At 45.7% G+C, this 15,000-nt stretch overlaps 1 protein-coding gene across 1 annotated transcript in view; it reads left to right on the forward strand.

Moving 5' to 3' along the window:
• The first annotated feature begins 6,066 nt into the window (after positions 1-6,066).
• tgfbr3 (transforming growth factor, beta receptor III) overlaps positions 6,067-15,000 on the forward strand; it is a 306,528-nt gene continuing 297,594 nt past the window's right edge. Inside the window, exon 1 of the mRNA XM_063200533.1 lies at positions 6,067-6,353. The gene's annotated coding sequence lies outside the window, so the exon portion shown is untranslated. The remainder of the gene's footprint in view (positions 6,354-15,000) is intronic.

Raw genomic sequence — 15,000 nt, forward strand, 5'->3', positions numbered from 1 at the left:
CAGTGCATTCTGTTTGGCTTTGAGGTGACTGTCGCCACACAACTTTATTTAACCCTCAAGCGACCGGCCTGTTTTTGCGACTAATCTGACCGAGCGGGGTCATTTATGACCCCAATGAGTTTATATAGAAATACCACCCTATAAATTATTTTTTGGGGTTCATTCAAATTTATTTACATCTTGTACATACTTGTCCCTCATCTAAAGCAAAAAAATGTGAATTTGAACCAGTGTTAATTTTGTCAGCTTTTTTTGATTTAGTCGTAGTCTTAGTCACAATGACGAAAATCAATTTTAGTCTTAGTCATATTTTAGTCATTGCCTTCCCAATTTAGTCTTAGTCTTTGTCTAAATGACGAAAATCAATTTTAGTCTTAGGCAATTTTAGTAATTTTAGTCATTTTAGTCAACACTGTACATAATAGAACTTCTCCACACACTGCTTCTCTTTTTAACATATATCATTGACTGGACAGAATAAACCTTCTCCGCACACTGCTTCTCTTTTTAGCATGTATCACACTGTGCAGAATGAAACACTGCTTCGCTTTTTCTCTATTGTATTTAACACCAGTGTTAATTTAGTCAGTTTTTTTAAATTTAGTCTTAGTCTTAGTCACAATGACGAAAATCAATTTTAGTTTTAGTCATATTTTAGTCATTGCCTTCCCAATTTAGTCTTAGTCTTAGTCTAAATGACGAAAATCAAAAAAGGGCTTTGACGAAATATTTTAGTCTTAGTCATGGTTGACGAAATTAACACTGACTTGAACATTTTATTGTTTTGCTAAAAATTAGTCAAACTTACATACGTATATGCTAAATATGATGTATGCCCTCATTTGCATATGTAAACATCAAAATACAAAAAACATCCAATACATTTTTTTCTTCTCTTATCATCAGTAATCATCTGAGAAAGTTTCATGGTGATAGCTATCATTTTAATTTTTTAGCCTATTCACTTGTAGTAGTCTTACCGTAATAATACAGTATATTTATGCTAATTATGGAAATTGCTCAAAGTGAAACTTTGGGAAACCAAGCTAAATTCTATCCATTAGGCCCATAGATGATATTCTTGCAATAAAACTTTAAGGTACTAAGGTATTTATGGGTTCATGAAATCACAAGATCAGAGAATATGGTAATTTACATAGACAAAACCATGTCTCAATCATATAACCTTGTGCACAGTAAACATTTCTCTGAAACTTTTTCTGGACATTGTAGCTGTGAAAAGGTGTCTTCCATATGTATTAGAGCAAAGAAATGATTCAACTGATGCTTCAGCCTTTGTATAGTCATATAATAAGGAAAATTCTAAAAACGCCATTGATTTCTACACTGATGACTTGTTTCCTCCCTCTTTGTTCATCAGGATGACTTCCATTTCATATTCTAATCGTGTGTCTAGGACCACTGTGCCATGATATCAACAAATATGGAGCAATAACAGAGGAAATGCTACCTGGGTGCCCTCACAATATGCTTCGTTGGCTATCGCAGGGGTGCCCTATTTATTTATATAATATGTTATATTTTATACTATAAATGTTTATATTATGAATATTTTAGGTCTGCTGACCATGGCCTGCCCCAAGACACAAAATACAAAAAGCAGAGTTTGAAAATTACAACAACAATGGACATTATAATGTTGAGTATCTCATGGATCCTCTTGGGGTCATAAATGACCCCAGAGGTGTTTTGATTATAAATCCCACATAGATGGTCCAAATCTCACAAAAATCATTCACAACATGCGCAACATATGTATTGACAAACTCCTAGAAGGACAAGTTCTTCTGATGAAAATTGCAGAAATGGTGTATGAAAATATGTGCCCGGGGTCATAAATGACCCCAGTCGGTCGCTTTAGGGTTAACCTTTCATGTAGATAACTGGGTACCTTCCCCTCCTTGGCGCTGTCTGTTGACTGTTAAACACTGTTTGCCGTTGTTAACTCCAACCTTCGTAAACTTCAGGGAAACAGTCGGAGAGCAATTAACTCCGCGAACGCTGATTTGTTTGACAGGGCAAACACTCGGAGAACAATAAACTCTGCGACGTGTGCCATATTGTCGGCATGATATCGGCTATTATATATCATTTGGTGTGCTATTGGCTACGCAGCCATGTATGCACAGCACATCCGCGCGTAATACATTCTGGCTGTGTGGTCACTGTCCATCAATCCACCTCACAGGCGCGCCCTGTCATTGCTCAATTCACCTCGGCCACGAAATAGCAGCGAACGAACAGAGCAACAGACGGACAGATGGACAGACGGACAGACATGATAACACAGAAATCGGGCGATCACATAACCTCCTGGCGGAGGTAATAAAATAAAAAGTGGCTCAATTTACCTTAAATCACCCCTATATTTGACAGTTTGGGATGGGCCTGCTGTAGCAGCATCAGGGCTGACATACTGTACCTTTGAGGATAGGCTCTGGAAAAACTCATTACATTACATTACATTACACTTGGTAAGGATGGGATTTGAACCCGGAAACCCTTTGGTTTAAAGGCCAGCGCTCTAAGTACCATAGAACCATGACTGCCCCATCATCAGCGGTCCACCGAGTAAATATCCCGTTTGCCACATGGCCAATGGTCAACCATGGTCAGAGCTCCTGTACAGCTGATATACGAAGAGTTCAGATGCAAAACCCCCTAAGTGCCTTTTCAGAAAAAAATCTTAATGCATTTTTATTAAATACAAAGCTATCAAAATTGCATATTTTTTTTATTTTATTTATGTAATATAACTATTGATATGTGTTATCAAGTACATGAATGTAAACCAAACCAACAACAGGGTTCTCTAAAAATATAGAAGTGTAGGTCTTCAAAAATGGAGTTAGAGGGTTTGCATCTGAACTTGGCTTTTTGGATAAGGTCAGGCCAAAATCATCAGCAGTCCACCACATGCAAATGATGCAAATAAGATCAGTGATCCACCGAGTAATTGTCCTGTATGTCACAATGCTTGTCCAGCCTTGCTCAGCAGTCCTGTACTGTACTGTACATCTCCAGGCCCGTTTCAAGGTATTTGGGGGCCCTGGGCAAAGAGAGACTTGGGGCCCCCTCTCCTCTTTTAACTATAATGGGGAGTGTTCCCCTCGAGACAGATATTTTGATGGCAGTATTTTAGGGAGGTTTCGCCTCACTCACGAAGTTGTCATTGCATGTATTTGAATACATAAGTACATAACCAGTCCTTACCATGGGGCCCTCTTTTCACGTGGGGGCCCTAGGCAATTGCCTACTTTGCCTGCCTGGTTGTGACTGTACTGTACATCTCCAAGGCTATGTATGGAGACACTGGAGGCGGTTAGGAGGCCTTGAGCATGAAGCCCTACCGCAGACTACAGATAAAGATGAAACACTGTCATGTCATCGTGCTGTGCCAATCTTTTTAAATTAATCGTGTGTGTGTATGTGTGTGTGTGTGTGTGCGTGCGTTTGTGCGCGCGTTTGTCTTTGCATGCGTTTAGTACAGTTTATTCCGTGCCTCGTTCCGTTAGGTGTAAATGTGATCTGCAAGTGGGTTGAAGTGTGTGTCTGTGTGTGTGTGTGTGTGTGCATGCATGTGTGTGTGTGTGTGTGTGCATGCATACTGTGTGTGTGTGTGTGTGTGTGTGTGTGTGCATGCATGTGTGTGTGTGTGTGTGTGTGTGTGTGTGTGTGTGTGTGTGTGTGAGTGTGTGTGTGTGTGCATGCGTGCATGTGTGTGCGTGTGTGTGCGTGCATGCGTGCGTGCGTGCGCGCGCGCGTGTGTGTGTGCGCCCTGCCCAAGGTGTGGCTGGCTGGCGGCCGAGTGGAGCTCTGCTCTGTTGTTGTCATCCTCTTTATAGTCAGGAAGACACAGCTGACCTCATGCACTCGAAAAAGCAACAAGCAACTAGCTGTGAGCAGCGCACTGCTCGGGGATACGCTATATGCTCGGGGCTCCTAATTAACTTTTTCACCACCAGTCAAAATTGCTAGTAGATATTGATCTTACCAGCCAAACTGACACTCAGTAATGGGTCAAAGAAGTGGCTAGTAGTTAGTGACTAATTAGTGGCTAGTTGGTCTTTTCTGCCTGCCAAACTGAGATCTCTCCAGCATTTGGCTGGTTGGTTGATGTTAATGTAGAGCCCTGTCTTCACTATAGACAAGGGCAAATGTCTCTCTGTGTAGATTATGACTGCATGGGCCCCTGGGCAAGAAAACAAGAAAGGCCCAGCCCAGCTCCATGGATGTTGCTAGTGCACAAAAAGAGTCAAGGATATTAGAGCCCATGTTGTTGGGGGGTCCGAGGGTATATGTCCCCTGAGAACATTTGAAAATACAGTCGCCTACAGCGTGATTTTAAAATACAGTCGTGTACAGCGTGATTTTAAAATACAGTCGTGTACAGCGTGATTTTAAAATACAGTCGTGTACAGCGTGATTTTAAAATACAGTCGTGTACAGCGTGATTTTAAAATACAGTCGTGTACAGCGTGATTTTAAAATACAGTCGTGTACAGCGTGATTTTAAAATACAGTCGTGTACAGCGTGTACAGCGTGTACAGCGTGATTTTAATGAAATGTGAAAAAGGGAATATAGAGGCTTGACGTCTCAGGGCCCCCTTGACTCTTGGGCCCCTGGGCCTGGGCCTGGTAGGCCTGCACAGTAATCCACCCTGGTGTAGGGATGCACCGATACCGATACTGGCATCGGTATCGGCACCCGATACTGCTCATTATACTCGTACTCGTACTCGTCAAGTACTTGCCGATACCAGGAACGATACTGCTAATACACAAAACAATGCAAAATCTTGTCACATTCTGTGGACTTGAAAGCAGCATGGAAAAAAAGTGCTACCTCATACATTTACTAACATTTAAATCTACATGGAAATGGACAATAACAATATCACAGGTGGAAAAAAAACAAGGCCATGCATTTATTTTCATTGTATTTTGGTGGTAAAAGGTATCGGTATCGGTACTCGCCATCGGCAAGTACACACATTAATGTACTCGTACTTGTATCGGTTTTCAAAAAAGTGGTATCGGTGCATCCCTACCCTTGTGTGTATATACTGTACACTCTTTGATTACCAGGCCAATGTTGTGTAAAGAAAAGAGGCCTGCTGTTAAGCATCTGCCACAAAGTCGGCCTTATTTTCTGGTGTAAATTCAAGCCCATGCAGGCTACAGATACACAGTGTTTGAAATCACAGTTGCAAGCCCACTCTGAGCAGTTGTAATAAACATTATTTATTACAACAACAATGACAGCAATACTAATAATAGCCTCATAATAAAGTTAAAACCTTTGTATAGGCAAATACATATGGCATATGGTATAACCAGAGCAACTGCCAGCCAGGTCTAGGGCAGTCATCAGGGCCCCCTCTCTCCATGGGCCCGGGACGACTGTCCCCTTTGTCCCCTTGTCGGCTTCCCTAGGTATAGCACAAGATTTAGATCTTTGCATCATAATCATAAAGATAAAATGCTGAAATGTAGGCTATGAAATTGCTGCAGCATAAACCAGAGGATATAGAATACTGAATATCCAAAATTAATCGACATAAATATGTTAAATGACAGAAATGTTTGCTCCTTTCATGTGTCTTTATCACTTCGTGCTTCAATAAATTATAAAGCATCTAATATGATAATTGCATTATTGCTTAACCTTAGTTTAGTGCATTTCTTTAATTGTGGTGTGTTATCAGCATCATCCTGGGAGAAAATCAATACGAAGTCACTTCTTTAGCAGTGTGCTCTATCTACAACCGATGCTGTAGGCCCCTAAGTGATGAAAAGGGGGGTGAAGGAGTGTTCAGACGGCTCTGGCAAAAGTACAAACTGGGGAACAGGGAACTAGAAGTGCATTTTAAAGCAATAAAGATTAAGGACTGACGGGCACTGATTGCAGAGCAATTACAATCAGTGCTCCTCCACCGCAGCAGCGACCTGCATGGCCACGGTCAAGCGCGCGAGCCAGAAGAGGCTATCCTTCTCCAATGAGAAGCAATAACTTGAAGTGATTGATGCAGTCCTCAGCCCCCTCCTACTAAAGCCCCACCTCCGGCTGAAGTATACACAGCGAGAAGCGGGGGCAAGGGATTTAAAACTTTTTAGCGACCTATAACTGTGACCATATCATTAGCCCATCATTTGGCGGAATACTGTCGCGTTGTTTGTTTGTCATCACATGTTTTGAAGGAGACGGCGCGTGTTCCTGTTCATTCGATTCGAAAGGAGAGAAGACTTTTGGGCTTATGGGCTCGAGCGTTCTCAACAGCTAAAGCCAAAAGTTGACGCAGGACATTCTGGAAATTTGGACTTTTCTCTGGTATGTCAATACTTTCAGTACTTTTGAAGAGGGTATACTCACTACCTTGGCTGTAGTATACTAGGCTATATCGGGAGTAGTCACAACTCTAGAGCGAATGTGTTGCATGGCTTAAAACTTTCCCCCGCATCTGGCGCGCTACGACCAACCTCTGGCTGCTCCGCTGCATTGCAAGGATGCACGTTTCTCTTAGCACGTCGTAGTGAGCGTGACATTCAGATTCATGTCGAAAACTCGTGAAAACTATTTGGCATTGTGTTGTGTGTTGTGCTTGTGTTAAAATGTAGAGCTACGTTTGAACGCTGGAAGTTTGTTTACAAGTGAAAATACCAAGAGTTGTTCTCCGTGGCGCGTCATGTTCTTCCAATGCATACACAGACGTTCCCCGTGTATAAACAGTGTGCTCACTTTCAGCAAATGATTATCCAAGTTCAGCGGAAACGATAGGGTTGTTTTATGTGTAGTTCGGTGTATTGGGCTCACTCAGGAGCAACGGCTCAAAAGTGTTCATGTTACCCAGTGATGAATGACAGCATGCGGCGAAGCCTTTCCTTGACTGCCCGCTCTCCTTATCACGGATCCGGGACAGGGCCCTGAAGTGTCCAAATCACCACACGCACATGTTTTATAACTATCAAACATTTGAATCAAGGTACCGGTATTTATCTGGATACAGCAGTGAATAACACTGTTATGAATGAACAATCTTCTTTAGATCTTTAGTTTCATAGGCCAATGTGACATTGTAATTTATTTCTAAAAGTCACACTAGTTCAGAGACGTTCCAATTGGCATTACAACTAAGACACTCTTTGGCTAGGTTATATTGTGACAGTGAATCTGGACGCATTACTGTTGTTCACATGTGATCATATAATAGACAGTTCATAGCTAGATGGTTCATTCAACCTTCTCCAGTCTCTCCTTCCTTGACTGGTGTCAAGATCGCTGGTACTCAGACGCTCAAACCTGAACCCGGGTGCCAGAGACCACAAATTAGGCCTATAATTTCAGTCAAATTCACTTTCACTGATTTCTTCTACTTTCATTGACATTTTTGTTGTATGTGATTTGGTCTGAAATCTCTGGCCCACATGATTTACTGTTTTCCAGCAATTATAGTTGCAGTATATAGAAATTGTCAGTAGGCCTATAGTTTCCCTTGGCACATTTCCTGCTTGCATAAGCTTTAATCAAGTATGTTCCAGTTTTGTGTCTTTAATAATGATACATTTGGTCCATGATGACCCTCTGCAGAGATCTTCCTAACAGAGCACAGTTAAGTCTGACTGAAATGAGGCATTTTATTATGTGGTTGTTGTCAATTATTAGTTGTGAATACAACTAGTATAATCATGCAAATAGGCTATTGCTATTATCAGTCGTGCTATATGTAACAGAGTTAGAAATGTAGTTGGTGAATTTCACTATAAATATTTGGTTCTCCTTATCATACGAGTTGCAGCCACCTGGTGGTGTATTCTTGCAGCTGCAGTAGGTCAGGTCTTTGCACACGAACTATGCTTCCTCCAGCCAGAAAGAGTTTACTTCGCTGGAGGTAAGTTCAGTGGTATAATGCTCCGTGTGTTTATCCATAAATGCAATATTATACATGTGTGCATACTAAGGTTTGCAATCAAAAATGTTGTTGAGAGTAGTACTGCTACATGATTATGAGATCGCAAATGATTTTGCATTAATATTGAAAAGGTATTTTGAAATGATAATTTCTGACCACGCTATGAACCTGCTAGTCAGTTCGCTGCTAGTCTGAACCACGCATTCTTTGTTATCCGTGGTCAGTAAGCTAACTGTATCTTTATCCTTTTGTGTACAGATATGAATGTACAACCGCAGCTGCATGATGTTGTTCGCATTTAATGTTTCACCAGGTAGGCTTTGTTTTGCTACTCGATGTCGTTCTCGTAATGTGTATTTACTCACCAATGGAATACTGTAATGGAATGTCCCGTTTAATGAGGGAATGTTATGGTAGAATGTTGTCCATGATAATATGTATGTAAAAGACAATGGCTCCATGTCTCGTGCTGACAATTCACTATACGATCACATACAGCCAGAAAGAGTTTACTTCGCTGGAGAATAAATGCGAGTTGGAGCCAACCTTTGTCGCCTTTCCTTGCCTTCGACCTGCCGCCGAATGCGGTCTGTTACACTGGTGCCGTGACGCCGCGAGACAGATCAGCTTGATGCAGATCCTTCCGAGGTGGTGCGTGGACTTCGTGGAGCACGGGATTGTCTGCCTGTGCGATCATTCCGGTCGAGGTTAGGTGTGGGACTACAGTCGCTCCATTTACTGTCACCTGTTCTGCTTTCTGAACATAATATTTTTGTTGTTTTGATGATTTGACTTGCATTTTTTTGCATATATTTTTATTTGCCATCTTTTTTTTTCTACTTATCTTGAAGACTGCTACTTGTATGATGGATAATATGAGTGACCCCAATGTTGAGTCAGAATTTAAATGCTTTCCTCTTGGGAGAGGTTTGGGTGCAGTGAGTAGACATCCACATGTGGGCCGGGTGGCCGGGATGGATATGGGTGCTTCGCCTGTGTTGCCTGCTGGGAATAGGGATTCGGGGCTGGGTACATACCTGGTGGGATCGCCTTTAGAGCAGAGGTCGCAGGGTGGGCCACACCATTCGACACCCAGCGGTGGTGATGTGACATTGCACCAGCTTTCTGATATGATAGCACAACTGGGCTCGCAGATAGGGGAATCTATTGCAGCTAAACTTACATCCAGTGGTGCTACGGGTGGGGTTGGCCTCACAAACACTGAGCGTACGGATGACACGCCACATTCTTCACACAATGCTACTGACACACAGGGTGGGGGCACACCTGTTAATGTAGTTGTGCGTACTGATAAGGAACCCATCATTTTCAGGGGTGATGGCACTGACAAATACACAGTCACTGAATGGATAGACCTGATGAAATCCTACTTAAAGAAACAGCAATGTGATGTCACTTCTCAGATAGAGGTTGTAATGGGGAGGTTGATGGGGAAAGCCAGAGATGTAGTCAAAATTGGCCTTAGAAGTAATCCCCCCGCTAATACATCGCCTGATGTTGTATACAGCATACTGACACAGTATTTTAGTCACACATCTTCATGCCTGCCCCTCCAAGACTTCTACTCTACTCTGCCCAGTCAGAGAGAGAGCCCTGTTGATTACTGGATCCGGCTCAATAAAGCGGCGGACGTCGCTGAAGAGGGCCTGAAGCGTCAGAGCAGACCCGCTGGGGATATGGGTGGAGAGATATCCAAAATGTTTGTGAAGCACTGCCCAGATTCAGAGTTTGCCTCTGTGTTCAAATGCAAGCAGATACATGAATGGACACCAGCAGAGATACAAGAGAGGGTCGATGAATACCAGAGGGAGCGGGTGTCTTCAGTGAAAGTGAATTTGCCAAAGACTAATGTGTCACCACTGATTTGCCATGAGGTACACACAGAGATTCACAATGCCTGTGATACAGACATATGCAGTGCTAACCCTCTCTCCCCCCCAGCTCTCTCTCTTGTGGGGGTGTCATCTCTCTCTCCCTCGTCTGCCTTGTATCAGGACCAGCAGCTGTCACTCTCTCCAGGGCCCCAGGCTCACCTGACATATACGCCCTTGGCCCAACTGCAGCCACCCCAGACCCTCTCCTCATTGCCACAGTATCAGCGACCTCCCTTACCCCCTGCATTGCCAGCCACACCACCGCAGAGTCGACAGCCAGATAGCACTGTTATGCTCACAGAGATGATGTCTATGCTCAGGGAGCTGCTGGACAAAACACAGTCTGGAGATCGGAGGCCCGCTCCAAGCCGTGGTGGTGGTGGTGGGCGAGTACGTAACCGGAGTCAGCCTGCAATGAACTGTCGTGTCTGCAATGACGTAAGCCACACCACTGAGTCCCACTGCCGTTGGGATCACCTCTGCTTCACATGCTTCAGACCTGACCATACACAACGCACATGCCCCACTAGGCGCTCACCCCACAGCAACGTACAGGGAAACTAAATGACCTGTGCGTCGAGGGGGGCCGTATGGGTCATGAAGATAACTCCCATGTTAATGATGCTGCTGTTTTATACAAAAATGTTCAAACTTCAAGTGATTCAGAGACTGTCATCATCCAGAATACACAAAAGATCAGGGGCAGTGATAGCCTATTTTACACTCCTGTGGTAGTCTCAGACAAAGTAACACTTCGTGCTATGATGGACAGTGGCTCTATGGCCTGCTCGCTGAGTACTGAGGCACAAAAGAAACTTGTCAGTTCTGGGGCTGTTGACATGAGCAGTGTGGAAGCGACTGAGGTGGTCTTCGTCGGATGTGGTGGCGTACGTGTGAAACCTGAGTCCGTGGTGAATCTCAAGATGGTCGTGTATGGATGTGGAGTGTCAGTGCCCGCCTTCGTTGTGGAGAATCAACAGGATGACTTGATCATAGGGTCCAATGTTCTGAGACATTTAATTCGTCAGTTCAAGAATGACACCAGTTACTGGAAGGCCGTGTCGTCATCTGCTTCAGGTGATCCAGAGCGTGAACAGTTCCTCTCTCTTCTCGCTGGCCTGGAACGCTGGTCTTGTGGTGAGGTGCCGGACAAGATCGGCACAGTGAGGTGCAACAGAGCTGTCACACTGCCGGCTGGCGGTGAATTCCTTGTGTGGGGCACTCTCCCAAAAAATGTCAGGATATCTCCTGGCTGCACTGTCATGACCGAGCCAACGTCCTCTCGCTCTGCTCCCAGGGGTGTTATGGTTGCCAGAGTCATAACGCCTCTGTGGGGTGACAGGTGGGTGCCCCTCAAGATCCTGAACACCTCAGATGGTCCTGTCACGCTACGGAGGAATGCAAAGCTCGCTGATGTTCACACCTGTCTAGCGCTGGAGGACATGGAGGTTCCAGAGCTTAAGTCTATGCACCAGGCCACAGCTGTTGGACCTAATGAAGCGTCACCTCGGATGGCGAGTGTGGAGACTGTACGGGAGAGACTGGAATGTATTGGCCTGGGCAACCTGGACATTGAGTCGTGTGATGTGTCTACAGAATGGCGTATGAAGCTGGCTGATCTTGTTATGAAGTATGAAGATGTGTTCTCCCGATATCATCTGGACTGTGGTGAGGCCAAGGAGTTTGTGCACCGTATTCGCCTTACTGACGACAGGCCGTTCCGCCTTCCCTACCGCCGTGTGCCTCCAGCTGAATACCAAAAGCTCCGCCAGGTCCTCAACGAGATGGAGGAAAAGGAAATAATAAGAAAGTCTGCAAGTGAGTTTGCCTCGCCTCTTGTCCTTGTGTGGAAGAAAAACGGTGACCTGCGGGTGTGCACAGACTTCAGATGGCTCAACAAACGAACATTGAAAGATGCGCACCCCCTTCCACATCAGGCTGATTGCTTGGCCGCCCTCGGTGGTAATGCATTCTTCAGTACAATGGATCTCACCTCTGGCTTTTACAATATGCCGTTACATGAAGAAGACCGTAAATACTCTGCGTTCACGACACCCATGGGCCTGTATGAGTATAACCGGCTTCCTCAGGGCCTCTGTAACAGCCCCGCCAGTTTCATGAGGATGATGACCAGCATATTCGGTGACCAGAACTTTCTTAGCCTGCTTTGCTATTTGGACGACTTACTGGTCTTTGCCCCGACTGAGGCACTGGCTCTTGAGAGGCTGGAGCTGGTGTTCAGTCGTCTCCGCCTGCACAACTTGAAGCTGGCCCCAAAGAAGTGCTGGCTGCTCAGGAGATCTGTAAAGTTTCTGGGGCACATCATTGATGAGTCCGGTGTGTCTACGGACCCTGCAAAAGTGGAGGCGGTGAGCAAAATGACTGCTGCAGACTTGATGGAGCCTGACAAAGCTACTCCGTCTCAGTCCCGTGTCAGATCTTTTTTGGGCATGGTGAACTACTACCAGCACTTTGTTCACAATTACTCAACCATAGCAAAGCCCCTTTTTGATCTCCTGGCTGGCCAGAAACAGAAGCGGAAGGGCAGACCATGCATGAGGCGCAAGGCGCCATCCAGGAAGTTGACACCAAAGGACTGGACACCAGATCACCAACAGGCTTTTGAGGACCTGAAAACAGCCTTGGTGACTTCTGTTGTCTTGGCACACCCAGACTTCTCACGCCCCTTTGTATTGTCCACTGATGCTTCGCTGGATGGCCTAGGAGCTGTGCTTGGCCAAGTACAAGAAGGTGACAGTGTGGCACGGCCAGTGGCTTTTGCCAGTAAGTCCCTCTCACGAGCCCAAAGGAAGTACCCCGCTCATCGCCTCGAATTTCTTGCATTGAAGTGGTCCATATGTGAAAAGTTCAGCCATTGGCTGAAGGGTCATACATTCACTGTTTGGACTGATAATAACCCCCTGACACACATTATGACCAAACCACGTCTTGATGCCTGCGAGCAGCGGTGGGTGGCGAAGTTGGCCGCTTACACGTTTGATATCAAATACATCCCTGGCCCAAAGAACACGGTAGCTGATGCACTGAGTCGTCCACCGTTTGCGGGTCCAGCTTTGGGTCAAAAGCTACTGCACCACCGCTACAGTGAACTTGTCTCAAGGGCAGTGCCTGTCTCCTCTGATTCTGTCCAAGAGGCCTTCAGGCAATCGAATGTCACACAAACAAACTTTGGCAGTGTTGGAGAGGCAGAGTCTTGTGCGTCTGAGCATACCAGAATACAGCCACTTTCCAGGGAGGAGGTCTCAGCCATCCTTGAGACACATGGGAGTCTATGGGAGTCCAGTGCCAGAGTGCGAGCCGTAAATGCCCTTCAGCAACTCCCACAGCTGGTTCCACCCGATGAAGAGCCCCTGCCTGCATTCTCAGAGAGAGAGCTGCGTGAGGGACAGTTGAGCGATCCTGTCCTGTCCAGGGTGTTGTACTTTGTGGAGCGTGGCCGACGCCCTTCCAGGAGAGAGAAGGCTCTGGAGTCTGTCATGGTGATCAGATACTTGAAGCACTGGGAGAAACTGACCACTCGTAATGGTGTGCTCTATAGAGTGTCCAAGGACCAAAAGTCGCACAGGAAGAGATTTCAGTTTGTTGTTCCAGAATCATTCCTTCCTGAGGTGCTGAAAGGCATTCACGACAATGCTGGTCATCAGGGGCAGTTCAGGAGCGTCAGCCTAGCTCGCCAAAGATTCTTCTGGCCCCATATAGACCAGGATGTGAAGGAGTACGCCCGCAAGTGCCCAAGGTGCGTCATCAGCAAGTCAGCTGATCCCGATGGAAGAGCGCCCCTCGAGAGTATAAAGACCTCTTCACCACTAGAAATAGTGTGCATTGACTTTTGGTCAGCCGAGGACTCGAACAATAAGTCTGTCGATGTGCTAGTAGTCACAGACCACTTCACCAGGCTAGCACAGGCCTTTCCATGTCGAGATCAGTCAGCCAAACAAGTGGCAAAGCAACTCTGGGAAAAGTACTTCTGCATCTTTGGATTTCCAGAGAGAATCCACTCAGACCAAGGCGCCTCATTTGAGAGCCAACTGATCAGTGAACTACTGAAGGTGGCCGGTGTGAGAAAGTCTCGGACCACGCCATACCACCCGATGGGCAATGGTAGCGTGGAGCGTTTCAACAGGACATTGGGCAACATGATACGTGCACTCTCGCCTGAGGCTAAGCAGAATTGGCCAAGACACCTTCAGACTCTCACCTTCATGTACAACTGTACAGTGCATGAGACCACAGGCTATGCCCCCTTTTTCCTCATGTATGGTAGAGTTCCGCGCCTGCCTGTTGATATCCTTTTCAAGAATGTCCTGTGTGATCCAGAAATCAGCAGTTACGATCACTATGTCGTGTCCCTGACCAAAGATCTTCAAGAGGCCATGGCTATCGCTCAGGAACATGTCAATAAGGAGCAATATCGTCAGGCTGAGCTTTACAATCGACGAGCAAAAGGGAAGCAGATTGCTGTTGGTGACAGAGTGCTGGTGTCAAACAAACGAGAGAGAGGGAAACGGAAGACGGCTGACCGATGGGAGTCCACGATTTACACGGTCGTAGACATCAACCCCTCTACACACACCTATCAGATTCAGGCTCCCGAGACAGGAGCAGTGAGAGTCGTGCACCGCAACCTACTGATGCCTGTAAACTTCTTGCCAATTGAAATGGATAGCACCTCTAGTTGCACTTTCGTGACATCCAGTGGGGCGGATTCCAGTGAAGCAGAAGGAGTGAGGTCCATGTCGGGAGACAACGCTGCTAGTATCAGGACTCAAGAGTGGGTTGACAACCTGACAACAGTGGATGTGGATGACCGTCCAGGTGACTGCCCTCCTGCAGAAGCCCCACCTGAGGATGTTCTGAGTATGAGTGAGTCTGGGCATATAGGCAACTTACATACAGACACACACACGGAAAGGAGTTTCACACACGGTTCCTTACACGGCTCTCCAACTGACACAGGGGACACACGCGCACACACTGGAGTCCACACTGATGACACTTGTAGTGTGCTCCCCACCTCTCCTGGGCCTAGCACCGTACACACAGTTAGGACTCGGGTAGGACGAATAGTGAAGCCAGTTAACCGTCTGTTATATCAGATGTCCAAGCAGGATGTTGTTAGTGATGTCAGTCAACTTCTTGAAAGCTTCTCTCA

Source organism: Engraulis encrasicolus, chromosome 6 (assembly GCF_034702125.1).
Source record: "Engraulis encrasicolus isolate BLACKSEA-1 chromosome 6, IST_EnEncr_1.0, whole genome shotgun sequence".
NCBI classification, from domain to species: domain Eukaryota; kingdom Metazoa; phylum Chordata; class Actinopteri; order Clupeiformes; family Engraulidae; genus Engraulis; species Engraulis encrasicolus.